The 27,589-nt window shown below is 40.4% G+C and overlaps 1 long non-coding RNA gene across 3 annotated transcripts in view; it reads right to left on the reverse strand.

Annotated features, from left to right (window-relative positions):
- LOC103348253 (uncharacterized) overlaps positions 1 to 27,589 on the reverse strand; it is a 204,097-nt gene that overhangs the window by 34,426 nt on the left and 142,082 nt on the right. For all 3 annotated transcript variants that reach the window (XR_011379992.1, XR_011379991.1, XR_011379993.1), the window contains exons 8-12: positions 20,780 to 20,912; positions 10,191 to 10,306; positions 6,665 to 6,799; positions 5,139 to 5,270; positions 144 to 239 (exon numbers count right to left, since the gene is read on the reverse strand). This is a non-coding gene — a long non-coding RNA (uncharacterized lncRNA). The remainder of the gene's footprint in view (positions 1 to 143; positions 240 to 5,138; positions 5,271 to 6,664; positions 6,800 to 10,190; positions 10,307 to 20,779; positions 20,913 to 27,589) is intronic.

The following is a 27,589-nucleotide window of genomic DNA, read 5'->3' on the forward strand; positions in this document are numbered from 1 at the left end:
GAAAACAGAGTGATGTGTATGACTTTCAGCGTAAGAAACATTCTAGTCACAGACCAGGTATCAGCAGATAAGTATGTGCCACAGCACTGAACTTGCTGTGTGGTACTCGTTCCTACATGTGTCAGGTGCCCAGAGCACATTACCTTCATTTTCCTCTGTCATAAACCCAGAGAACTGCACCATCATGAATTTGTTAACAACGTTGTTCCATGAAGTGTTCCATAAAGTCTTCAGCTTCACTTCATTTGAGATGTGTAAGACAGTTTGAAAAAACAAGAATGGACAATATTACCCAAGCCATTTGCTGAGAGATATCTGACAAAAATAATGTACTTATTGATTCAAATGCAGTAATTGGTTTAGTGGTTTTCTATATCATCCTTTGTACTTACAAAAATCACCTTGAATGGAGAAAAATGTTCTTAAACCTTTTATACCTTATTTTAAAAATCAATAGTAAAAAAAGTTACTCTTTTTCAAGCTTTTGGTAAAAAATAAAAATAAAAATTACCAGAATACCCAACCATAGCAAAGAGCTCATCTGAAATCCTCACTTAAAGACTAAAAGTCATTAATAAAATAGTCCATTTTTAATAAATATTAAGGATCTCCTATTTTCCAGTAGGCACTTGGTATAGGATATTGAGCAATGCTCTCTTGTCTCTTGCCACCATAATGGGAACATAGTAATTAAATACAAATATAGCAGCATACACCGTTAAGAATGTTATGATGAAAAAGTACTGAGCAGTGTTTTAGTGAGAGTCAGGGAGGATCTAACAGGGAGGACATGTCTAATCTGCAGAGAATGAATGGAAACTGCCAGATTGCGGGGAGAAATGAGGAGGAAATGTATACCTGAGGAGGCAGCATCTGCCAAGCCTTGGAAGTGGGAAGAGCCTGGCTTGGTGAAGAGCAAGAAGACCAGAGCAAAGACTTGAGTAAAGATGGTGACCAGAGGAAGAGAGCTGAGGATGCGGTTGAAAGGAAGAGCTGGACAGGGAATGGTAATGACTGTGAATTTCTTCCTAAGTTCCATGTAATGCATAGAAGAATTCAACCTGGGAAATGATAGTATCCTATTCACTTTATTAAAACAACTTCTGGCTGCTTTGCAGAAAAGGTTGGCATGAGGACAGAGTTAGAAGTGATATGAAGAAATCATCTTGTACTATCTTGGGTGAGAAATAATTGTGGCACAGTCTAGAGTGTTGACTGTTCTATCAGGCAGTCTCCAAATCAGCCTTTCTCCAGCATCACCTTCCGATTTCCGCATTTTGTCCTCATCGTCTCATATTGATTATGGCTAACCTGGATAACCGCAACAATCACACAAAAATGTTGGTGTGTGATTTCCAAAGGCAAACCATAAAAGACAACAAAGTCCTTTATTTGCACTCTAATAGATCACTTGCTTTGGAGCAGCCAACTTCCATGTTTTGAGGATACTCAAACAGCCCTATGAAAAGTCCCATGTGAAGAGTATCTGAAGTCTCCCACTAGCAACCAGCAAACTCTTCAGCCATGTGAGAGAGCCATCTTGGAAACAGATTTTCCCACTCCAGTCAAACTGTCAGTTGACTGCAGCCCTGGCTAATAATTGACTGCAATCTAACTAGTGACTTGTGACCAATCATCTTAGGTAAGCTACTCCCACATCCTTGAGCCACAGACACTATATGAGATGGAAAACACTCATCGTCATGTTAAAGTAATAAGGTTTAGGACAAAGTGTGATACACAAGTGATGACTGATTTAGTTGTGGAGGCATTGAGAAGACAATGGATTTGCAGGATTGCTGTAGAGGTAGACTACATGGGATATGAGGAACATCTGGATTTTTTGATGAGGTCTGAGGAGGGAAGTATTGAGAATGCCTCCCAGGTTTCTGTCTTGTGCAGGGCAGGCATCACATCACACAATGAGAATGAGGAAAGCATCAAAAAGGAGCACATGGGGCCAGCACTCTGTTGGAGTGGGCTAAGCCTCCATATGGCGATGGCATCCCGTATGGGCGCTGGTTTGTGTCCCAGCAGCTCCTCTTCTGATTCAACTCTCTGTTATGACCTGGGAAAGCAGTGGAAGATGGCCCAAAGTGCTTGGGCCTGTGCACCCCCATGGGAGACCCAAAGGAAGTTCCTGGATCTGCCTCCAGATCCAGCCTTTGCGGCCATTTGGGGAGTGAACCAGTGGATGAAAAACGTTTCCCACTGTCTTTCCCTCTCTCTATAAATTCACCTCTCATATAAATAAATAAATCTTAAAAAAATTCGGATTCTTCAAAAAATAAAAAAGGAGTATACCTAGTGTTATAAATCTGGAAGTTTTTGTCCTACTGGTAATATTTAGAATCAAGGAATAAATTATGTCAACTAGACCAAGATGACAATTCTGCCCTTAGAGCTGAATTTCCACATAATGTAGATATCTAAAGAGGGGAAGTTAACACACAAGAGTGAGGGATGAAATGTTAGAGAAGTTAGAAGGAAAGCGAAGAACAAAAGAGTGTGGTGTCATAAAAGCCAAAATAATACAGTTTTCCAAGGTAGAAGAAGATGCCCATATCATAGTTTGCTGAGAAGTGAGGAGGAGGTTTGGCTTGGTGGTTAAGACTCCTACATTTTATATCAGAGTGTGTGGGTGTCGGTCTTGGATGTAGTTCCTGATTCCATCTTGCTGATAGTACACAACCTGTGAGGCAGCAGTGATGGCTCAAATAATTGGGTCTCTGTCAGCCTTGGGGGAGACCCAAAGTGAGTTCCAGATTCCTGACTTCAGCCTGGCCCAACTCTGCCTGTTGCAGGCATTTAGGGGAGTGAACCGGTAGATAGAACTATTTGTCTCTGTCTTTCAAATAGTAAGTTTATTACAAAGGTGGCAGAGAAGTTTAGTGTAATATTGACTGAAACGTGATTCATTGTTGTGATTGCATTTTGGAATCACTTAAAGAACGTTCAAAAAATAAGATGTTGGCTCTACATATAAAAGTTCTGATTTAATTGCACTTGAGTATTACCTAGTATCTGGATTTTTAAATCTGCCTGTGGAGTTCTTATGAAAAAAAGTTGAGAACCAGTGGTCTAATAGATTTGGCAATGTGGAACTAAGTATGGGCCTTGGCAAGGGCCATTGTGGAAGAGTGTTAAGTAGGTTAAGATGCCAAACTGGTTAGGTTAAGGAGTCAAAGCTATTAGAATTTATGTTTGTTTTTTGTTTTTTTTTGATACAGCAATGTTAAAGCCTTCCCATATTTCTTTTCCACTAAACAGAATTGCTTCATAGTCACCTTGTCTTAAAATATTTTTAAATGTTTCCCAAGTCTGTGGTTCTCAATCCTCATTACTATTAAAGCCATCTGGGGAACTATATAAAAGTGCTCATGGGCTGTCAATTAAATCAGATCCTGAGTGGGAATAGAGTAAGAGCACTGTTTTGAAAGCATTCCATGGTATTAATATGCAGCCAGGATAGAGACTACTTCCTGGATACCAAGGAGATGTGATGCCAATTTGTTGTTTATTTGGTCTATATGCCAAATAGACAAGTGCTAAGAAGCATATGGTGTTAAATGCTGAAAATGAAGTGATAGAAAGGAATTTCATTGGCTAAAACTCTCAGTGTAAATACAGTTTGTAGATACCTCGAGACTTTACTGATCAGGTATTTCTTCCCAGCACCTACTCATAAAAAGTGAAAGAACACTTCTAAGCTGAAATTCTTTAACATTTGTCTCCTAAAAGAAAGGGGTATTTTTACCAATGCATTGCACACCTCCAAAGGCCCCATTCACCTAGAATTCTATATAAAAAGTGTCCCAGAGAATTGTGTGATGCAACAACCCCGTCTATATTACATCTTGATGAAAAATGCACACCTTTGAGGAAGGTTGATTAGATAGTATCACCTCTTCCTGAGAGTCAGTTGGCTTCACAATGCTAACAAAATCTCCCAAGTGATTGCAAGTCTTGTTACTCTTAATCTTTAGAAAATCACCCTAGTGAATTACCTAGAACCTAGGGCCATGATAGTTTCCTAAAGGACTCAATTCTGATAGCAGAAAATCAGTAACTTCAGTCTCTAGCACTAGTCAGCTGTAAATAGAGCCAAAGGATTTCAGAGTTCACAAACATGAGACTAAAAGATACTGCTAATCTCTACTCAATCTCTAATTTTCCTGTTTGTTTCTAAATGACACAGAATTGGTAGACTTGGAATTTTCTTTAAAAATATTGTCAAAGACACATTTAGTGTTCTTTAATAGCATCTTAGTTCTTTTACTTATTTTGTTACGTGACTTGACAATCTGAACTCACTCAGATTCTGTGGTTTTGTGTGTGTATAAAATAGGGACACACAATTCCAGTGATTAGTGTTATTCACCAAATATTTCCTGTCCCCCTTCCCACTCCTGCCAGATGTAGAGTAGGATTGCATTCCCTGGCCTTCCTCCTTGTAGTTGGGTGATGCCAGGTGACAATTTCTGATCAATGAGTTGTGAGTGGGAATGATGTTTGCCAATTCCAAGCTGGAGCTTTTAACTGCAAATCTGAGACCCCCTGAAGTATTCTCTCCTCTGCTGCCAGCTGCTCTGTAAGCCTAGGAGGTACACAGCAGGATTCAGAGTTTTTCATCAATTGACATGGACATGGTATGCTATAGGCAACCAGGATTTCAGATTGCTGACTACCCTCACTGATAGAATTATTTCATAGGTTTATAGAAAAGACAATAGAATAATACACATTAGATAATTGCTATACAGTTGGCCTTCCTTATGCATGGGTTCTGCATCTATGATTCTACCCACCTGGAGTCAAAAACATTTAAAAAGAAAATTGCATTTGCCCTGAACAGACTTTTTTTCTTCTTATTATTCCCAAAACAATATAAAACAACTATTTATATAACATTTATATTGCACTGGGTATTATTAGTAATCTAAGGTGATTTAAAGTACACTTTAAATCTGGAGGGGGGCTGGAGCTGTGGCGCAGTGGGTTAAAGCCCTGGCCTGAGGTGCTGGCATCCCATATGGGCGCCCATTCTAGTCTCAGCTGCTCCTCTTCCAATCCAGCTTTCTGCTATGGCTTGGGAAAGCAGTAGAAGATGGCCCAAGTCCTTGGGCCCCTGCACCCACCTGGGAGACCTGGAAGAAGCTCCTTTCTCCTGGCTTCAGATCGGCGCAGCTCCTGCCATTGCGGCCATCTGGGGAGTGAACCAGCGGATGGAAGACCTTTCTCTTTGTCTCTACCTCTCTCTGTAACTCTGTCTTTCAAATCAATAAAATAAATCTTTTAAAAAAATAAAATATACAGGAGGACATATGTTGGTTACAGGCAAATGCTATGTCATTTTATATAAGGGACTTAAGCATTCTTAGATTTTGGTATCCTTGGGGAGAGGGGTGTCCAGGTCTAGGACGGAATGATATGAGTCATCCATAGAAGTATCTCCTCTGACATTTAATTATACATGAAAATATTGATCAAGTTTATAAATCATATTTTTGGCTCATGACCATTGATGATGGGTAGCAATCTCTAAGAACTTAACATGTTTGCTCAGAAAAGTAATCATAAAGGCTAAAAACCTAATTCTCCATTTCAATAGATAACAATATGCAGATAATTGACTCATCCCTTGCCAAATATACTTGCAGGAAATCTTAACCATTTGAAGAAGTGTTTAGTTTTAACTCATGATAAACACAGAACATATGAATTTAGAGAAGAAAATTAAAAGAGATATTATTCCAAAATAAGATTGGCTTCTTTCTCTCATTCCATTTTTTCAAACATGCTATAATGATAAATATGTACCTGTATAAATTATAACTATTTTGACTACTTTACAGTAAATCTTTTGCTGAATTTGTAGGATCTTAATCTCCAGTGTATTATGTACTAAAGGATAATAAGTTTGGCAGCAAAAGTGGGTAGCTATATCTCATTAAAAATCAACCCCATAATTCACAACTGGACTTAGGTTCTGCTCCCAGCCCAAGTATATGTGGCTTCTAAAATCTCTACAACAAATTTTCAGTTTTATAATTTCCAGAGTTGTATTTCCCCATTTTAAAAGATGAATATCAATATTAAATTGTTTTCCATATGTTCTTAGAATCACAGCTTAAATGACTTGTCAATAAATGAGATTTGATAAAATTCAGTAATTTCTTAATGAGAAGGAGTTTATTTTCAATAATGTCACTTATTTAACATTTTAATACTTCAATTTTTTCTTATAAAAGGAATTTATAATCAAACAAAAAAACCTGAAAATTAACAGAAAGGAAAAAAATCATTCCAACTCTACAGAAAATCAGTTAAACACTTGAAAATTTTACTCATTTTTTTGTTCTGCAAATATTTGCCACATAGGTACAATGAAAATACAAAAAAAAATAATGTCTTAAATCTTTGTTCCTGATTATTAATACAGCCTATAAGGCTCCTTAGAGGAAACTTTGAAAATATAAAAAATTATTAAGACAAAAACATAACCCAGGTTAAAAACTCAGAGTTAATCATCATTCACATTTTAGTGCTTCCAGTAAAAGCAACCATTACTTAGCTACTTTAAATTTCATTCAAAATGCATACCCTATAGAATGGTCTTTAGCAATACAAATGCATTTTTCCAGAATGCTAAATATATACTCACTTCTGCATTGGAGTACCTGCATTCATCATGCAATTGCAGTATGGCACAACCACTGTGTATTACATCCTTGTGTTAATAGATAGAAAAGACCAATCCTGTTCTCTCCAAGGCCTCCAGGTATGAAGAAGATGTAGGCTAGGAAACAATTACAATATAGAAAGGTTAATGCTAGGATTTGACATAGCTCAGGATGCAAGAGTGGCAGTAAATGGGATATGTTAAACAAAGCTTGTGTTTTCCATAAGTTCTGCTAAAGAACTTAGCTCATGAAGATAGATGAAGCCAAAGGCAGAGAGTAGGGACCTACTAGGGAAAAAATTCAGTCCAAATCAAACGTAATTCTGCAAAGTTAGAGGATAGAAACACTTATGACAAGAGAAGAGGTGAGAGATGCTGGTACCTGCTTTGTATTGATTCTAATACAGAAGACAAGCAATTAAAAAGCAAGGTGACATAATGAACACTTTGGCTTCCAATCCAGTTCCTGGTAATGCACCTGCCAAAGCCATGGAAGACAGCTCAAGTATTTGAGTCTCTGCAACCCACATGGGAGACTCAGACAGAGTTCCTGGCTCCTGACTTCAGGCTGGCCCAGCCCTAACTGTGGAAGCCTTTTGGGGAGTGAACCAGAGGATGAAAGATCTCTTTTTCTTTCTGTCATTCTGTTTTTTGAGTAAATAATTATTTAAAAATAATGATTTAAGCATTTCATTCATTCATCCATTATTGATAGGCAATTTCATGTTATTGGATATGCAAAAAATACATCATGTATAAAAGGCTATTAAAATTGTGTCAAATTACAATTTGTATACAGGCACCTACTGCTATTGGATAGCCTCAGCAATGAAAAAATCATTGATGTAAATAATCCACTATAGTACATGAAAGGAACGTTCAAAGGAACGAAAATTTTCTAGAATCTCTAGGAGATAGAAAACAATTGTATGCAGAGGTGATAACAACTCAAAACATGTCAGAAAAACTTATTCTTTCAAAAATAGAAATATTCAGAGAAACCCCAAGAGAGGGAAATGTTCTTGATGGGGAATATGTTGGAGGGTCCACCAGCATCATGGGATGGCAGGAGATGCTGGGATTTCTGGGAATCTAAGTGAGAATCTAATCTGGGAATCTAAGTGAGAGTGAGAGCTGAGCCACGTCATAATTCTTAAAGTGTTTAGTGTTTAATAATTCCTTGTAGGGGTCGGCACTGTGGCTCAACGGGTTAACGCCCTGGCCTGAAGCACGGGCATTCCATATGGGTGCCGGTTCTAGTCCCGGCTGCTCCTCTTCCAATACAGCTCTCTGCTATGGCCTGGGAAAGCAGTAGAAGATGGCCCACGTCCTTGAGCCCCTGCACCCATATGGGAGACCCAGAAGAAGCTCCTGGCTCCTGGCTTTGGATCAGCGCAGTTCCGGCCGTTTGTGGCCAACTGGGGAATAAAATATCAGATGCAAGACCTCTCTCTCTCTCTCTCTGCCTCTCCTCTCTCTGTGTAACTCTGACTTTCAAGTAAATAAATAAATCTTTAAAAAAGTAATTCCCTGTAGCACTACTTACTGGATTGTTTCAGGAATTTAGCCACATATCCCTTGGGAGTGTGCATTTGGACGGTGACAAGAAAAAAACAATCTGTGACTTGGGGCCTTCAGGGCTGAAATGTTGTCAAAAACTCATCTACTATTTTTCTTAGTGCCATGAGTTACTCAGAGAACAGAAAGATCCTGAGAAACTTTGGAACTAGTATCTGAGAAAGACAGAACCATCTTTTGCTTAAGAGGCCAAGGTTGGGGGTATTTTGTAACTAGAAAAGCTTGAGCAAGTCTAATCTCAGGCTGTTCTCTTCATCAGCAGCAGAGAAGATGGGTTTTTTCTGGGTCTTGAACGAGATTTTTCTTTCTTCTAAGGAAATACAGTTTCCACGTAACTCTGAGGAGGAGTATAGAAACCTAGTACGGATGATAGGGATTGTCAAAGCTGTGTTTGGTGAAAATGAGCTTGGAAATTTGACTAATGGGTAGGCAGAGAAGAACTGGTTAGACAAGAGGAATGTGAAGATTAAAATGGTATAAGATGGAAATTTTGAAATTTTATCCTGTAGCAGATGGCTAGAACGATTTTACTCTGATTGAGAACATAATTGCCAAAAATCAGTCTTCAAGCAATCTAAGATTCAAATTGCCTTGTTTTAGGCTCAGAATTTAAATGGAGAAAATGTAAGAGAAGATACTGAGTACTGTCCCTTCACTCTTCACATGACTGGTCTCTTCCCCTCTTCAAGCTTTCGATTTTAAGGTTTTCTCTGACAACATAGCGATGTGGCCTTAGTTGGTGCATTGAAATGCAACACCTGTTGTGTTTCAAGTGGTTAGAAGAAGATGGCCCTAAATACCATTCATGCAAATACGCTTCTACACCAGATGCTGTCAGCGCATCCACTTGCTGCCCAACTCCTCTTATTTTCTTCTGACTTCTCACTGACAGCCAGTTCCTGGGCACCATGACTGTCCCCGAGGGCTTTTCCTGGCTGCAGGAGCACACTGCAGTATGTAAGGAAGCTCTGTGCCATCTGTGAGTTGGTGACTCTAAAAGCAGCCTTCAACAAACAACAGATGGAAAATGCTGCGTAAAGACCCCAACTCCTCCCCATTTGGGCAGGGCAACACTGAAGCAAGTTCTGCAAAGTCTCCCCAGAGTCCTCAAGAGCCTGAGTCTCTGTTGACCCCAGCAAGAATTAGCACATGTGCTATTGATTCTCCTCCCTTCCCTGTCTTACTTCACTTTGGGTGATTTCTGGAAGCACATCCAAATAAGAAACTTGCACTCACATCCTTTCTGCAGACTGTACTTCTGGGGAGACCCAAACTCGGACAGCATTTCTCCACAGAGGAAAAGTAACCATATATAAAAGAAAATAGATGAAGAGGAATTTCAACCAACAATACTTGATGATTAATCAGAAAGAATAGCTGCAATTAAAAACAGGTAATAACTCCAGGGGTGCACAGATAAAAGCCCTGTTCATACTGTCGGCCTGTGCAGTGGTAGCAGACATTCTGCAGTAATGTGAAATACTCAGACTTAGGGGAAGCCAACTTTCATCAGAAGCCTAAATTACTTTTCTAAAATATTGTGCTGTATGAATACCAAATTTTACAAATAGTGAATTCCTAATATAGTAACCTACTGGTATGTAGCACTTTATTATGTATTTCAAAATGAAGTGGCATCATATGGCATATCATTCCCTCATAATAAGGAAAAAACTCTCAGGTTCTTTTATCAGGTTGAGCCCTTAAGACTCCTGAAACCCTCAGAGATACTGGAACACATTCTATTCTTGCACTAAATAGAGGCCACAGACACTGGCTAAAACTCCAGCAACCACAAGCAAATGCCCACTGCTTTCTTGGCAACCTGATCCTTGGACTAAAAATATATTAAACTGTAAGTTCCCAGTCCTTAAAAGAACAAACATACCTATAAGGGAAAAAGAGAAAAACACACAACAGCCTTACTGACCTTGAGTTTGATATTTACTCTTCTCTTTCTTGGGTCAAAGCTGCACAGTGTAAATTGGGCTGTTGCCAGATTATTAACATATTCCTTCAACAGTCATTTTTCAGGAAGTTTTGTTTCTGGAAAAGATAAGAAAACAGCTCCTGGGAGGAAACCAGCCATGTTTGTGTCACTAAGTGATTCTAATACTTTGGTGGGAGAGGGGACACACAGATGTTAAATAACCCACTATTGCCACAGTATGCCCTTTTTGATGGAGTTTTCTTACTCCGCTCCACCCAGAAACCTCCGTCCAGCTGCCTGTTAGTATTTGCAAATGTGTCTTTTCCTGTTAGAGTGTAAATGAGTTGAGGGTAAGGAATTGTCTAATTCACTTCCTCATCCCAGAACAGTGCCAGTCCAGGAGCAACACCCGTTTTCCTTGAAGGGTAAGCAGGAAAGGAGGAAACCTGAGGCAGAGCTTCCACTACAGCGCCCCCTGCAGTTCCACGGGTTTGGTCTGCCTTCATCATCTGTTTGGCTCCCCTCCCTTCCCTGTCTGGATTCCCACATTCTTTTCCTGTCTCCCTGGAGCCCTTTCTTAATAAACCACTTGCACATAATTCTCATCTCATGGCTTGCTTGTGGAGGATCCGAGCTATGACATCAACCCTCTTAATTAAAAAAATGAGAGCGCTGGAAGCCAAGTGGGTAATATGCAAATTAATACATGCCACCTTGGCTTACTTAGGGATTCTTCATTTCAACTCACATTAGGTTGAGTGAATAGTTTATGGAAGACTCTAAATTGCCAGAAGTACACCATAGTGGTGGAGGAATTAGAAAGTTGTCTTTACCTTGTAGGTCAATGGATTTTCTCTCTTTTGATTCTTCAACACTTGTAGTCACCTTTGCAGTTCAGTGTATCCTACTAACTTAGTTCATTTTGTGCTGCTATAACAAAAAACCTGAGGCTGGGTACTGTGTAAAGGAAGTAGATGCATTTAGCCCATAGTTTTGAAAATATAAGAGTATGATAACATTATTTTCTTCAGTCTGGGGAATGCCTTCTGTTATATTACAACATGGTAGATAGCATTGCAATGGTAGAACAATATGTGGGAAGAAATCACACACAAGACAAGGAAGTGAAAGAGATCTGAGATACCAAAATTTATTTTTTAACAATGCATTCTTGAAATAGTGAATCTCTTGAGGCCTTTGTTAATCTTTTCCAAGGGTGTTGCTCCTATGACTTAATAAACTTCCACCGGGCCCTACCTCTTAAAGTTGGACCACTTCAACTTTGCCATACTGCACAACAAGTTTCCAGCATATGAACCTTGGGGGACGCATTCAAACAGTAACATCTAAGATAATTTACTCTGCTATACTTGCACATATCTGTTGCTCACTAAGTGAAGGGGACATTTGCCCTGAATTTACAAGGAATCAGCTTATTGAATCCCTTAATGCCCTGGGTCCAAATGTCAACAACAACAACAACAAAAAAACAAAAAAAACAAAAAAACACCAGAATCTGGTGAGTCTCTCTGAGGTCAAGTGTCTGCCCTTCCAAATCAGATGTGGCCACAGAAGTAGGATCATTTGAAATGATGTGGCCCCTCCTGGAAGTCTTCAAAAGAAACTGAAGACTCAAGGCAGTAGTTAATATCTGTAGAACAATAACACATCAAGACTTTTTTGTTTTGCCTTCAAGCCCCACAATGTTGGCCTGCCCACCCGGGCAAATGTGAAGATTTCCATTCCTCTTGAATGTGTTACATCAAGTCTGTTTTATGGCTTCCTCATTGTCTAAGAACATGCTATGTTAGAATTGTCTCCATGCTTTTTCTCTCATCATTCCTAAAACTAGACAGACTTTGGCTTTGTTTCTGTAAACTCCTTCTTTCCTCCATTTCCTACCTTCTCCATGAAGACTTCCATAAGAATTCCAATGCTTCCCTAATGCTAATGTCATCTTATATTTTATCCATTTGCCCATTGTTGCATGGTAGAGTTGGGACTGCTGTCCTTACCTAGACAGCTGCTCAATATTAGGGAGAGATCAGGCCTTCTATTTCTTCTACATCCAGTACTTGGCATAATTCTGAGCACAAAGTCAGCAAAATGCAGTTGCTTCTGCCTGATGTACTGATTGAAGTAGTTAAGCTTTTATATAGCATCTGTTTCAGTGTCTTACACATGTCTAGAATAAGACTTCTTTTGTATTACTGTCCCTCAGGCGTGACTACTGCACTGGGAGCTTCCTCTATTTCCAACTGCCTGGATCTCTAACTCCTTGCTAGAGGGCTTTCTCCCAGCCAGCAGAATGCCTCCCTGGTGTCAGGTGCAGTAGGCTGCACAGTCTGGGATATGTATGCTGGCAGCACTCAGCCAGTGACCCTCAGGATCTGGTGGATATAAGCCAGCTCCCTTATGTTCATAGGTCAATTCTGAGTGTTCTACAAGCTCTCACAGAGTTCCCCAGTGGAACTGAGCTCCAACTGCACACAGTGATAACTTGTTAATGCACTCCTTGTGGCTACCTTCTCTTCCTGTCTCGTTTCCAAACTTCTCTACCAGTTTTTCCTGGGTTCTTTCCCAAACAAATCACTTACACTTGAATTCTTGTCTCAGAATTTGTTGAATTTGCTTTTAATGAAAAATAAATGAAGACAATATTCAATAAATACTTATGGAATGAATGAAAAGTTGATTTTTACCTTCCCCCTTACAGCAATGAAGACAGCCAGAGATAATGCTGGATTTGTTGAAACTAGGAGCATAGAGAGATCAACTCCCATTCTCTGTCTCAAAAAATGTAACACCTATTTGGAGGAGGCAGCATAGGAATCACTTTAAAACACAAAGCCCTGTATCCTTGGGAGCAGCCATGAAGTTTATTGCACTCAACTAGGTCTAGACAAGGCAGGCACTGGCAACGTAGCTGCCCACAATTTACTAGTTTTATTTGTGATGGGCCATATATACCTTAGCATCCCAGAAGCCAACCTCTATTTGTCACAATTTTTAATCCTAAAAAAGAAGGGGAAAATGATAACAACTATTTACTTTTTGCAAACTTTAGCAATGACTTGAGCTATGAAATTAGAGAAGTGTCCCTTTTTTGTATGTTAAATTGCATATCAAATTCTACCTGCTACAATAGGAATGACACAGACTAAAGTCACACAAATGTTTGGAGGATGATGGGGAAAGAACAGTTACTCTCCGCTCAGCTGGGAAGGCAGCTTGAACATTTTTCATGCTTGATTGCATAATTCCACTTCTTGAACATTTAGTGCATTATCCCTTTGGTGGCTGGAGGAATGCACTTGCTCAATGAAATGTGAAGAGATTTGACAAGCACTGTTCTCATGGTTATGTGCCAAGTTCTTGCTTTAACTTGGTTGCTTAATCAAATGTCTACTTGTGATCAGTTTGGGAGTTTCTGAACTTCATTAACCCTTTCCTTAAAAAGGAAGCTAACAGAAGGAAAGCTTATTCATCATATTTCAATGAACAATAGCACTTTGTATTAATTAGGTACAAACCCTGGTTTCTACATAACTATCCAGTTCAGCAAAATCTTAATTCACAGGAAACTGACCTATTTCAGTGTCTATGAAATATATCTCATAGAACAGTGTTAATTTGTCACTACAGTCAAAGTGATTTGCTAGAGCAAAGCAACAATTAGAGTGAATGGTGCCCATTCTTCATTGGAGGAAATCTAGAAGGAAGCTCTGTCATAACTTCAATTTGAGATCTGCCTGGTTATACTGATGAAAACCATCTTAATGAACATGTAAATTTCTCATTGTCTTCTATTGTAAAAAAAAATGCACAGCAAATTTCCTGTTCAACCATGCCTCATCAGAAGATGAACCCTCACGGCTGTGAATTTGAACTTGAAAAGAACTTGCTGTTTTTTCACAAAGATAGTGTGCCAGATGGAGCAGGGCCTTAGAAAATCCTTTAGGTTATAGTTGAAGGATATCTTCCTACTCTGAGTTATTATGGTAGGTGGAATGTTGGCCCCTTCCACATGATGTCCATATCCCAGTCCCTGGAAACTGAATATGTTACCTCACATAGCAAAAGGAGTTTGCAGGTGTAATTAAGGATTTTGAGATGGGGAGATTAGCTTGAATTATCCAGCTAGATCCAGACAAACCTAATCACAGAAGTCCTTAAAGGTTAAGGGGCTTTCCCAGCTGTGGTCAAAGGGAAATTCTGGCTTTGAAAACAGAGGAGGTTGCCCAAGCCAATAAATATGGATACCCTCCAGAAGCTGGAAAAGACAGACAGATTGTCTCCTAAAGTCTCTAGAAAGGACCCTGCCTGGCTGACACCTTAATTCTAGCCTCTAGAATTGTAAGATAATGAAATCATGTTGTTTAAATCACTGAAATTGGATTAATGTGTTACTGAAGCCACAGAAAACCAGTATTGTTGTAATAGTTAAATATTTCCTGAAAATATTTTCATAATGAAAAAAAAAAAAGGTGGGCTGACACTCTGGCAAAGCGGGTAAAGCTGTTGCCTTCAGTGCTGGCATTCCATATGGGCGCCAGTTTGAGTCCCGGCTGCTCCACTTCCAATCCAGCTCTTTTCTATGTCCTGGGAAAGTAGTAGAAGATGGTCCAAGTCCTTGGACACCTGCACCTGCGTGAGAGACATGGAAGAAGCTCCTGGCTCCTGGCTTCAGATCAGCACAGCTCCAGCTGTTGGGAGTAACCAGCAGACGAAGCCCTTTTTCTCTCTCTCTCTGTCTCTCTCTCTCTCTCCCCTCTTGCCTCTCTGTAACTCTGCTTTTCAAATAAATAAATAAACCTTTAAAAAAAGAAAGAAAAAGTGTATTATAGCAAAATTTCATTTCCTCTTCCTTGAAAATTGTCTAGGAGTGTTTCTTTTCTTTCTTTCTTTCTTCTTCTTTTTTTTTTTTTTTTGCTTTTCCCCCATCCAGAAATAACAGCTGTTAATACTTTGCCTTCTAACCTTCTATTCTGATGTGGAAAGAAGTAAAATATTCATTACAGATGACCATCAGGTTTCCTTTAGTCTTAAACCCTTCATCTTCTCTGACAACCATATTCACATTTTGACATGTCTTTTTATAATCCATATTAAAAACTACATGAAAATACACGATCAATCTATATACTATTTTGTATACACTTTCTAAAACTTTTGCATACAATGTCATAGAATGAAGGGTCCTGGTAAACAGGGGACACAATGGGGCTACCGGTGAAGACACAGTGTAAGAAATAAATTGACAATCCTCTGGCTTCTTACTGCTTTCCCTTTGCTCTCCTAATCACCCATCCAGAATCCCATTGGCTGGGGAATCTGGAAATGCAGTTTGCAGAATGCGTCCTCCTTGATGGGCAAGAGTGCATGGGAAGTGTGGAAAACAGATCTGAGAGCAAGCAGATGCTTGGCAAGCGCTTTGCTGGATTTGTACTGGATTTGTAATGAAGTGACTTTAAGAAAACATTCAAATTTTCAGGTTTCCTGGATGATTTGTGGTTGTTTGGTTTGTTTTGTTGTTTGCTTGGGATGAAGGACCTTGAGTGCTTAAAGGAAAATTCCAAAGGGAGTCCCTACCTTGGGAGTAAGGGCTCATTCTGCCTAGAATCCCATGTTTGGCAGCTTCCTAAGGCTCAAGTACAAAGGTAGACACTAGTCCTCATTGTCATTCTGCTATAACAAGATTTTCAGGCTTCTGAGCAGAAAGTAATAAAAGGAAGTTTCATGACCTCTGAAAGTAGGAGAAATGAAACAAAGTGGGTTTCCAGGGTTGTCAGGCTACTTCAACAAAAATATCATATATATGTGAGTGCAAAATTGACAAAAAAGCAACAAAAATGCAAGGTGGAAAGATTTATAGCAACATCTTTCATTTTGCATTAAATAGAACATTCTCACCTTTAGTTTTTAGAAACTCATGCTTTGTATCCTTGAACTAAAAATGTATCACGAAGAACAGCAGAATGAGCAAGAGTTTTTCATTCATCAAATAATGACATAAAAATGACAAAAGCTATTTAATTAGATTGTGCCAGATGTTTGTAAGGAAAATGAACAGAAGGTTGCTGACTCATTTCTTCAAGGTGTTTCCAGAGTGAAAGCTCAAATCCCAAACACTTTGAACAAAGCATGGCCTTAGGCATGGAGAATTTTACCTCCAGAATAGAAGGAGGGTCCTCAAATCACAGATTAGAAACACACTGTAGATCAGTGCTACCACTGTCCAACAGAAACATAGTATAAGCAGTACTTGAAGAAGTAAATGGACATTATACTGGACTGTCCTTTTGCCAGCCTTCCCATTGATGCCCCAGGCATAAAAATCTGTGATGCTTTCCCATTCTTTTCCCAGGAATTCCTCTGTCTTATGCCTTAGCAATGGGTCTGATCATATTTTAGGTCTCTTCGTTTAAAAAAAAAATGACGTTTATTTTCATTTTGTTTGAGAAGCAGAGACACACAGAGAGAAAGAGATCTTTCATCCACTGGTTCACTCGCCTAAATGTCAGCCACAGCCAAGACTGGGTCAGGCTGAAGCCAGGAGCACAGAACTCAATTCAAGTTCCAGAGGGATGGCAGGGACTCGAGAACTCTAGTGATGGGGTCGGTGCTGTGGCGCAGTGGGTTAACACCCTGGCCTGAAGTGCCGGCATCCCATATGGGTGCCGGCTTGAGAGCCGGCTGCTCCACTTCCCATCCAGCTCTCTGCTATGGCCTGGGAAAGCAGTAGAAGATGGCCCAAGTCCTTGGACCCCTGCACCTGTGTGGGAGACACAGAAGAAGCTCCTGGCTCCTGGCTTCGGATTGGCGCAGCTCTGGCCGTTGTGGCCAATTGGGGAGTGAACCAGTGGATGGAAGACATCCTTCTCTCTCTCCCTCCCCCTCCCCCTCCCTCTCTCCCTCTCCCTCTCCCTCTCCTCTTTCTGTGTAACTCTGACTTTCAAATAAATAAATAAATCTTAAAAAAAAAAAGGTCTCTAGTGATCACCTGCTGCCTCCCAGGGTGCACATTAACAGAAAGCTGGATCAGAAGAGGATTCGAGGCTTGAACCCATGGTCACACATGTGCAGAGGGAGCCCATTGCAAAGAACTATTGTTATATTTGGAACATCGAGTTACAGAAGATGCCAAAGTCTCAGGGCTGGATTACAGCTGCATGGTGGCATGTGCTCTCCAAATCTTGCAGCCCTGATTGAGCTCATGGGTAAGTTTATAAAGGCAAAAACCACATCTTGTTATAAGTTAATTACAAAGCCAAGCTTTGTTACAGAAGCTAGCGCAAGCAGGGTTATGCTTATCTTGGGGGTTTTCCAGCACTGCATGTAAACAAACCTTGCAGATAACATTCTTATAAGATTAGTTTATTAGTAGGTAGCAGCTGTTAAAAAAAAAATATAGAGGACACCCAGGGACAAAATGGAGTGACTCTGGTCAAGCCACAGCTCACTGGCACCTCACTCTATGTTATGCAACCTAAGCCCATGAAAAACAAGGAAAATCTCATTGCCAGACCCAGAGAAGCCAGCACGACACCTGAACTTGGTTACATCAGAACCTTTTCTCTTTAATTATGATTAATATAAAGAGAACAGACTTTGTGAATTTCATAGATACAATTCTGAGAAGGTAACATACTTTCAGAAGTGAGAGTTCCCTCAAGCACAGAAATCTGGAAATAAAAGTCCACCTCACTGTGCTGGTCTGATTCCAATCCTTTCTAGTCAACATCTGCTTCGCTGGATATTTCCACATATCATCTTTCTGCTGCCTAATCTATAGAGCCATCCCCCCAAACTCCAATACGGTAGGTAAATCTGAGACATATTCTCCTGCCTCCTTACTTGATTCGCTATTATTTATTAATAATAAAGTTAGTCTCTCCTCAAAGGCTGTGTCCCATGGAGTGAGGCTGTGAATAGTGGACAGAAACAGATGAAATTAATTTCAAGGATATATGTTATTTAACTGATACATCAAAAACACTTCAACATATAATCAATATTCAAATTAATTAAAGTATTTTGTTTTATAATTTTACTCTTTGAAATCTGATGTATATTTTTATGCTTACACCATTTCTCAATTCCGATATCAAAACTTATCAGAAATACTTTATCTGTATTTAGATCTCATAAAACTTAGAGTTGATACGGGAAATTGATATATTTGAGTCGTTCCAAGCATTGGGGGCTGGTGCTGTGGCATAGCAGGTAAAGCTGCCACTGAAGTGCCAGAATCCCATATGGGCACTGGTTCAATTCCCAGCTGCTCTACTTCCCATCCAGCTCTCTGCTATGGCCTGGGAAAGCAGTAGAAGATGGCTCAAGTCCTTGGGCCTCTGCACCTGCACTGGAGACCCAGAAGAAGCTCTAGGCTCCAGGCTTTGGATTGGCGTAGCTCTGGCCGTTGCAGCCATTTTCAGAGTGAGCCAGCAGATGGAAGACCTCTCTCTCTCTCTCTCTGCCTCTCTGTAACTCTGCCTTTCAAATGAATAAATAAATAAATCTTTTAAAAATGTTTTTCAAAAATTGAGTTGAATATGTTTTTAAATTATTTTTTAACCAAAATTAAGTTTATGGTTCAGTTTCTCAGTCACAGTTGTCACATTTTACATGCTCAGTAGACACCTGCAGCTCATAGCTATGGAAGCAGTGAACACCACCACACTACATCTGAGGCCATGACTTTAAAAACCTGATCTTTTTTCATGTTTATCATTTTTCATACTAATATTCTATGTGACCTATTTTCTCATAATATTAGAGGACACAAAGGGTCCATTTGCTTAGGATATTATCGAATATTCAGCCTCATAGGAGTTTGAGATGAAAGCTTTGCATGTGATAAGCAGAGGAGGCAGAGGACAGGGACAGCTCCCTGAAGAAACTGCCTCCCATCAAGCAGTTTCCCAGGGCTTTCCTGAGAAGGGTTAAGAAAGTACCAAGGACATAGAAAAGGAGTGGGAGGACCCTTCCTGCTCAAGTAACACACATCTTCATTCAGAAACCTGACTCCCACTGCTCTCTTGCAGCTTTTCCTTGGCAACCTGGTCCCCTCTGAGAACAATGTTGCAAGACAAGTGTGTCTGGAATACCCTCTGAAAAGCAAGATGGAGAGCATAAACTGTTCCACATTCAATGTGTAGATTCTGGTCCCTGCCTCTTGCTTAACACTCTTGCTTACAATAATGGCTACTTAGAAACCTTTAAATGAAAAGCATCAGGGCAGCATGCAGCAGGTTAAGCTGCTGTCTACAACACCATCATCCCATATGGACTCCAGTTCAAGCTCCAACTGCTCCACTTCCAATCTGGTTCCCTGATGATACACCTGGGAAAGCAGAGAAAGATGACCCAAGACGTTGGGCACCTGCACTCATGTGGAAGACCTGGATGAATTTCAGACACCTGGCTTCAGCCTGGCCCAGCCTTGGCTGTTGCAGCCATCTGGGGAGTGAACCAACAGAAAGAGAGAGAGATCAAAACAGCAGGTAGAAGACTGACCTCTCTCCCTGTCTCTCTCTGCCTCTCTCTATATAACTTTGCCTTTCAAATAAATAAATAAAGTCTTCAAAGCAATGAAAAGCAGAGGTGTTCTTGTCATTGGTATCAATAAAGGAGGGACCAAGGTTAGAGAAGGAGGGAAACTCCATGCAAACATGGGAGGCTGTTGATGGAAATTTTAGAGAAGGGAAATCAGCCTAAGTGTCCACTATCTGGGGCATGAAGACTGGAGGCTTCTGAGACAGCAGAAGACAGTCTTTGTTGCAAATGACAGAATCATGAGTCACACTGGCTTTGACAAAGAAAGTTCTCTATTGACTCAAGTAAGTAAGCAAAGTCTTCATGCTTTCTAATGAGAAGTTCAGCCAAGGCTAAATCCAAGGGCTCAAATACCACTAGAAGTTTATTTATTTTTCTTAATCTCTCAGTATTCCTGACCCAGAGATTCTTTGCCAATGAGAAGATGGCCACTAGCCAACCCACCATATGTCTTGTTGTTAACATTTCTATCATAAAACTCTGCTTCTTTTTTAAAATCCCTGGCCAAAAGATTCTCAATGGCCTCTGCTTTGGTCATATATTCATTCCCCAGCTAATCCCAGACCTTACCAATTTCCCAGGCTTGCAGATGGAAGGTTGGATCTGGACACTGAAATCACACAGAATAAATTAGGACAAGCATCTTTACCAGGGCAAATCAGATTGCTACAGTTGAGAGGAGAGAAAATGGTTGCTGGACAATAAGAAGCCCATCTATGTCAAATGAAGACTTCTCAAAGACGCCACTACTTGACTCCTTCAAAATGGTTGTGTTTACTCAGAGTTTGTATTTCATGAAGAAAATTGTATTATCTGCCAAGTGTCTCTTCTCCTTTCCCCAATAGTCATGTGGGAATCCATAGCATTTTTAACCTACTAAACCGTGCGAAAGTTATTTAATCTCACTGTGCTTTGAATTTTCCAAATCCCAAATCTGAATATTTTACATGCTTCTGTTAGAGAAAAAATTAAAGATGTAGGGAACACCCAGGGCAGTCAGAAAACCTGCGAGTATGATATTAAATACTTACTGTGACACACCATTGAGAGGTGGAGCAATTTCTTCAACAGTGTGATTGTGGTAATGGTCAACTAATAATACACCAGGTGTCAACTAAGAGACAACAAAGCTCAGAATGCCTTCATCACAGCAGGTAAAGTTTCCTGAAAGAGAAGATAGAATTTGTAGGAACTTCATTGCAGCCATTACCTATCCCAGCTCTTATTGTTTCTATAACTATAGAAACTAAAAAATGAAATGCTCAAGTTCCTTAGATTTCTTAGAGCTAGGGATGAACATATTATCCAGTTCTAACATGACATGTAAGTGTGGCTTGGCAGAAGACTCTTGAGAAAATTTTAGCTGTCTTGGTAAGAAGAAAAAGGACATCTACAAATGCCCTTCTCACTTTATACTTTGAAGGCGGTCATGATGCCTACACCCAATGCAACCATGCTGCAACAGGAAGTTAAAAAGCCAAATGCCAAAAAAAAAAAAAATGACCTAAATGAAAGATCTCTGTAAGTGAGATCCCAGCAGAAAGAAAAGGCCATCAAAGAAGGCAGTACCTTTCTCTGAAGGGAAGAGAGAACTTCCACTTTGACTATGACCTTGTCTAAATAAGATCAGAGTTGGCGAACTCAAGAGGCCTTGGCCGCTCATGACAAGAGCCTAGGGTGATTACTGACATCATAAATAAGAGTGTCAATTGTTAAATTAACAAGAGGAGTCACTGTGCACTTACTCCCCATGTAGGATCTCTGTCCTTAATGTGTTGTACAATGTGAAGTATAACTAGTACTCAAACAGTGCTTTATACTTCATGTTTCTGTGTGGGTGCAAACTGTTGAAATCTTTACTTAATATATGCTAAATTGATCTTCTGTATATAAAGATAATTGAAAATGAATCTTGATGAAGAATGGGAGGGAGAGGGAGTGGGAGATGGGATGGTTACGGGTGGGAGGGTGATTATGGGGGGGAAAGCCACTATAATCCAAAAGTTGTGCTTTGGAAATTTATATTTATTAAATAAAAGGTAAAAAAATAAAATATGTATAAGCCTCTCTGATAAAAAAAAAAAAGCCAAACGCATAAGATGGGCAGAGTTGGAAGAGGGAAAATGTCTGGCTCTTTGATGATGTCACTGAGTAGCTAAACAGCAGTAAATAAGTACCTACTATCTCTGTTCCTTGTTTTAGCAATTAGGATATGTTTTACTTAAGCCCCTGTTAGATGGGTGTTCTGATAAGGAAAATTAAATGGATTCCTACCTGATACACCTATTTTTACAGATTGAGTCCGGGCCAATCTAACTGAATCAAAAATATGATATCATTTTCTCATTGAATATTGGAAAAACTGAAAGAAAATAAAATTCTAAAGGTTTAGAGTTTCAGGGGTAGGGGAAGCAAGTACTAGTCTTTCCTCTAACATAAAATACATGTTCCCTAGGAACTGAGATGGGGGAAGCTTAAGTTAACTCCTCTCTCTGCCCTGACCTGTTAAAAAATAGAACTCCCCTACCATTCTTAGCCTCTTGCATGAAAATCCAGCCACAATGAACCATGACTCTCTCTGATTTCCTAGAGTTGTTTGCTTGTTTGTTTCTGGTCTATGTGTGCCCCTTAATTGACACATCACATCCATCGCTGCATGAGTCCAGCTCTGTAATGTGCTTTATCTTCCCTAAAAGGGCAGCTTTTTGGTCCCTGCAGAATCTCCTGTAGAATTTAGTAAATGTGCAGCATAACACGAGGCCTGTTATAACTAGTAACAATTAATTAAATAAAATGAATGTGAACTTGCTTTATAATATGCTTAGCATCACACCAATGCCTATGGGTATGTCTGGAAACCTAATTAGTGGTTGATAGCAAAAATATCTGAGCCAAGGATGCCTTCTACTGCAGAGGAAATAGATTAAGACAGAAAAGAGGACAACAGACTGGATAAAAAAAGAACAATTCAAAGTCATCCCTAAAGAGACCAGAGCTTTCTTACAATTTATTCCCTTTCAGGAGCATCCCTATTAGAAGTTCTCATGAAAATCAAGTCAGCAAGCTGGTATAGTTTTGCATTTTTGCATTTTTACTCTGTTCTGTAAAATATATGTTAGATTATTGAGATTGTTAGCGCCTACTTTAATTAAAATAAGGGAAATTCTAAGCTGAAAAATACTAGAATTTGTAATTGAGAAGGGGTAGTGTGTCTTAGATTGGTTCTCCAGAAGCCTAGTTCCATTAAAACAGCTGGGAAAATCTATCATATCCCATTTATCTTCATTGTCTCTAGATTTTAGAATGTTTTCAAAGTCAAGAGAAAAGGTATGGTTCAATGAGAATCTATAGTAAGAGATTTGGAACAAACCAGGTAGGGAGTCCTCAGGAAATAAAGTCCAGTCTAAAGAATGAAGCATGTAGGAGTTAAGCAGGCAAATGATAACTGGGCTTCTAATGAGGGTGCGAGAAGTAAAGATATTGGGCTCATTTTCAAAGTAAGGTGTTGAGCTGTGAGGAGACAGTGAGCTAGCCTAATGGCTTCCAATGTGTGGAAAGTTCCAAGTAGTTAGCTAGTATAAAACTAGGTTATAGGCACCTGGAAACCTCTTAGACAAGCAGGGCATCAGGAGTGTCCAAAATGGCTAAAGAGATTGTAACCCATTAGTATTGAGCCAGTGAGGAACTGGGGAGAGACCTGTGTAATAGGGAATGCACTTCTTGATGACAGCACCAGGTGCACTTGCCTACCTACCAAACATCCGATCTTGCAAGATGGTTGATAAACTCTCACTTTTGCTGCACATCCTGAACCCAAGGCCATCCTTTAAGTGTGGGTGAGATTATTTCTCACAGGGGTATAAGGTCACCATGTTGGAGTGTTGGAATGCAAACCTCTGCCCTCATATTTATTAACTTTTATGTTCTGTATTGGGGGAATAGACTATATCTATATACATCAGAATATCATGGATCTATGTAAAATTATGATTCACAAAGTTTTCAAAAAAGAGGATATATGTTTACCATTCAATGTTAAGTGCTTTTTAAAGAGACAAGATCTAAACTTATGTAGCCAGTAGGATTTCTTCACCATCAAAAACATGGGCTGAATGAATAGTGAAAGAAAATATCAATTTTTAAGAAGTTTTCAGGTGGTGTGCTTGTAATTACTTCTCTCTGTTTCCTTATAGTTTTCTAACCTTTATATATTCTCCACACCAAGAATGTACTACTGTTATGGCTTGCTCATAAAATCATTGAGAAGGTACAAGGTCTCTCATTGTCACTAATGACCCTACAATTGATGTTGCTGATTTGGCCCACCAGAACCTCTACCCTGAGATTCTGTTTAGCATTGTGCACTCAGGAGATCAACATTTTCAATTCTATCCTCTTAATTCCCCCAAGAAGCCCCTGTCACATTCCAAGTCAGCCAACATAGATGCATTAACTACTTAATAAATATGTACACAGGGCCTACTACATATCAAGATACTTCCTTAGGCATTAGAAAAACCAGCTATTGTTCCAGTTCTCATGGAGATATTTGTGTGCCTCTAAAAGGGCAGTAATTTTTTATTATTATTATTAATTTTTTGCTAAATTTGAGAGCAGAAAGGGGGAGAGAGAGACAGAGAGAGGACAAGGAGAACAAGTTCCCATGTGCTAATTCACTCCCCAAATGCCCACAATGGCCAGGGCAGAGCTGAGGTCAAAGCTAGAAGCCAAGAACTCAAACCAGGTCTCCCACATGGATGGTAGGAATTCAATTACTTGAGTCATCACTATTGCCCCCCAAGGTCTGCCTTAACAGAAAGCTAGAACCAGTAGCCAGAGTCCAGTATCAAACCCAGGTACTACAATGCGGAATGCAGATACTAAGCTAAAAATATCCACTCTTGTGGGGAGCAACCCGGACTAGACTGAGTTACTGGAATTAAGACTTATTCTATGCATCTGCTCTCCCACAATATGGCGCTGGGAGAGAAGTAAACAGCTTCCGCACAGCTGCCTCCAGTTCAACCAATTAACTGTAGGACTTGCTCCTGATTGGAGAGCAGCGTACTCGGCGTGTGGGCAGCCGAGTTGGGATTGGCGGAGGAGGACTATAAAGGAGGAGAGAGACGGCATGCACCAGGAACATCTATGGGGAACATCTATGGGGAACATCTAGCTGAAGGAACACCCGTGCAGCCCCCCAGAGAGCCGGCCGGCGGTGTGCCGCTCCCCTGCGGAAGTGGGGAATGCGGCCAGGGGGAACTGCCCTTCCACGGAGGTGGAAGGGATAGTAGCCAACCCGGGAAGAACCAGCAGCAAATCCGGGGAGGGCCGAGCAGACAGAAAGAACAGCGCAGGGTTTAGTGTCGTTCCCCCACGAAGACGGGGAGCGACACACTCTGAGTAATAAAATAGAATAAATAGAAAAATATATATTTGAATAGTGTATCCAGGAGAAATACATGACTCTATGAGAATCCACAGTGAGATATTGGGATCTTTTGGAGAAGGCTGCCCTCAGGAACTGAAATTCAACCTGAGTTCTGAAGGATACATGGGAGTCCACCAGGCAAATGCCAATTCAGAGTCTAATGGGTGTATGGGGTCACAGTTCTGGGCTCTTAGAGGGGCAAACCTCTGTACTTAAAGAAAGAGCCATCTTATTGTCAAACCAGAGTCAAATATCCCAAAATAATAGAAGAAAATAGTATTGAATTAAGGCATCCTGTGTCTGTAAGAAATTGAGGAGTTCAAAGGAATTGATGAGCAATAAGGGCTAAAGTAGTACCAAAGAAACTTTAGAGAAAACGCAACTTGGGACCTCTTTTACGTCAGTAAGAAGGAAAGTTTTGCCAAGCAAGGAAACCACATGAGCAAAAGCCCAGAGGAGTCAATGTCAGTGATACTTTAGGAGATAGAGAGATGGCCAGCATGAAAAGAGTAGAGGATAAGTGATGGGTGGAGTGGATGGGCTCTCCTTGGAAGCCAGATAAGGATGCTTGGAATTGATAGGATAGGAACCAGGGAGCATGAAATGACAAGATAAAAGTGGTATCCATGGAGGACTGATGATGCCACCTATACCACCTGGAGAGAGAAAGCCAGAGGGGCAGACCACAGTAAGCCAGACAGAAAGATGCATTAGGAAACTAGGATATAATTGGTTAACTGGGCTTTCAGCTTGTGAAAAGGAAATCGCCATGAGAATGAGAAGCATCACTGTGCTTCTTGTTATTACATGTTTTATCTCACTTCTTTGATCTGTCTTCTCCTACAGCTAAAGACATATGCCGAAACACAACCCCCTGCCTTCCTTTTCCAGAAAGAGGAAGCTGTGTGTGCAAGCCATGCAAGACTCAGCAATCCTAGAACAACGCACTGATGGGGGGACCTATCTCCCACTTTGGGAAGCCCCTGTTTCCTACTCCTCACACTTCCTCACCCACAAAAATTGCTGGCAGATGTGGAGTGAGGGTGAGGAGAGAGGTGGAGGTTGTGTTGGTAAAGGGTCTCTGGTCACCAAAATGCCTGGCTGACAGGGCTGCAGAGGCAAGGGGCAAGGGAAGGAAATCTCTTCCCCAAAAAAGGCAATGAGGAGACAGAGCACATCCTACCCCATCCTGTCCTCACCATTTCCCGGCCAGCAATTCCTCAGGTTGGAACCTATCTTGGTAGGTGTTTTCAATCACACGTCCCTGATTAGATAGTCTCTTCTGCTTTACAGAGCTCTCTTGGAAAGTGGGTTTCTAAACTCCTTTGTATTCTGTTTTACTGTGCACTTTAAGGATCTTTTAAGCAATACTCTTCAACTTCACCCCTGCTTTAATATTCATTGCAAAGCCCCAGTCACAACAGCTTTGGAACTCAACAGAGAAGGGATTAAAGTATGGGATCTAGTTACACAGTGGAATCTCGCTTGAGGCTTTATTTGTGTTGTCAGTTTGATGTTTATTTTAACTTAGTGTTCACTGGGGTAACACTTGGAAGTAAAAGGGCAAGAAGACCCACAGCACTCAAGCCTGCCCATTATACTACTACTTAGCCCCAAAACTAGGCTTCTGTTCCATTAGAGACCCTCTTAATAATTGCCCTGCACTCTCACCTCTGCTTTCTTAGATGCAGAAATGGCTTGTCAGTGGATAAATTGGTCATTTAATTATCTGACTTTGCTAACAGAGATGGCTACATCTTTCATATGAGGTGAGTGCCTGGTGAGAAGATTCTTAGGAATTGGGTTTACCCTAAGTATCCAATACAAGGCCTGTCCCAGCAAACGCCATGCCTTTTTCTGGATCTCTGGGGCCCTCTAGTGGTTGTCTTGGGCTGACATCAGAGGCCCTGCTAAAATTCACTCAGCCACTGAATTTAAAAAGAAACAAATCCTTTCTTCTGTTTTTCCTTAAAATACAAAGAGCAGATTGAGGCAGGCAGCCATTTGGCACAGTGAGTAAGGCACCACTTGGGATGCCCACATCGCATACTGGGGTGCCTAGGTGAGTCCCAGTTCCACCATAGTTTCCAGCTTCCTGCTAACGTGTGCCCCTGGGAAGCAGTGGGTCAGTCAGATACCTGGGTCTACCCCAACACAGAAGACCTGGCTTGAGTTCCAGACTTGTGGTTTCAGCCTGCCCAGCCCTGACTGTTTGGGAGTTAACCAGCAGATGGGGGAGCTCTTTTTGTCTCTTTCAACTAAATAAATATTTAAAAGAAAAAAGCAAATTTAGAGATTTTACTTTCTGGTACCATCAAGGTTCATCTGGTCTCTTAACATGCTCCTTGTTGATTTGGGTTTTAATGAGCTGTGACAGCTCCTTGCCTGCCCGCTTGTTCCCCAAATGCCC

This window comes from Oryctolagus cuniculus, chromosome 11 (genome assembly GCF_964237555.1).
Source record: "Oryctolagus cuniculus chromosome 11, mOryCun1.1, whole genome shotgun sequence".
Taxonomy (NCBI): domain Eukaryota; kingdom Metazoa; phylum Chordata; class Mammalia; order Lagomorpha; family Leporidae; genus Oryctolagus; species Oryctolagus cuniculus.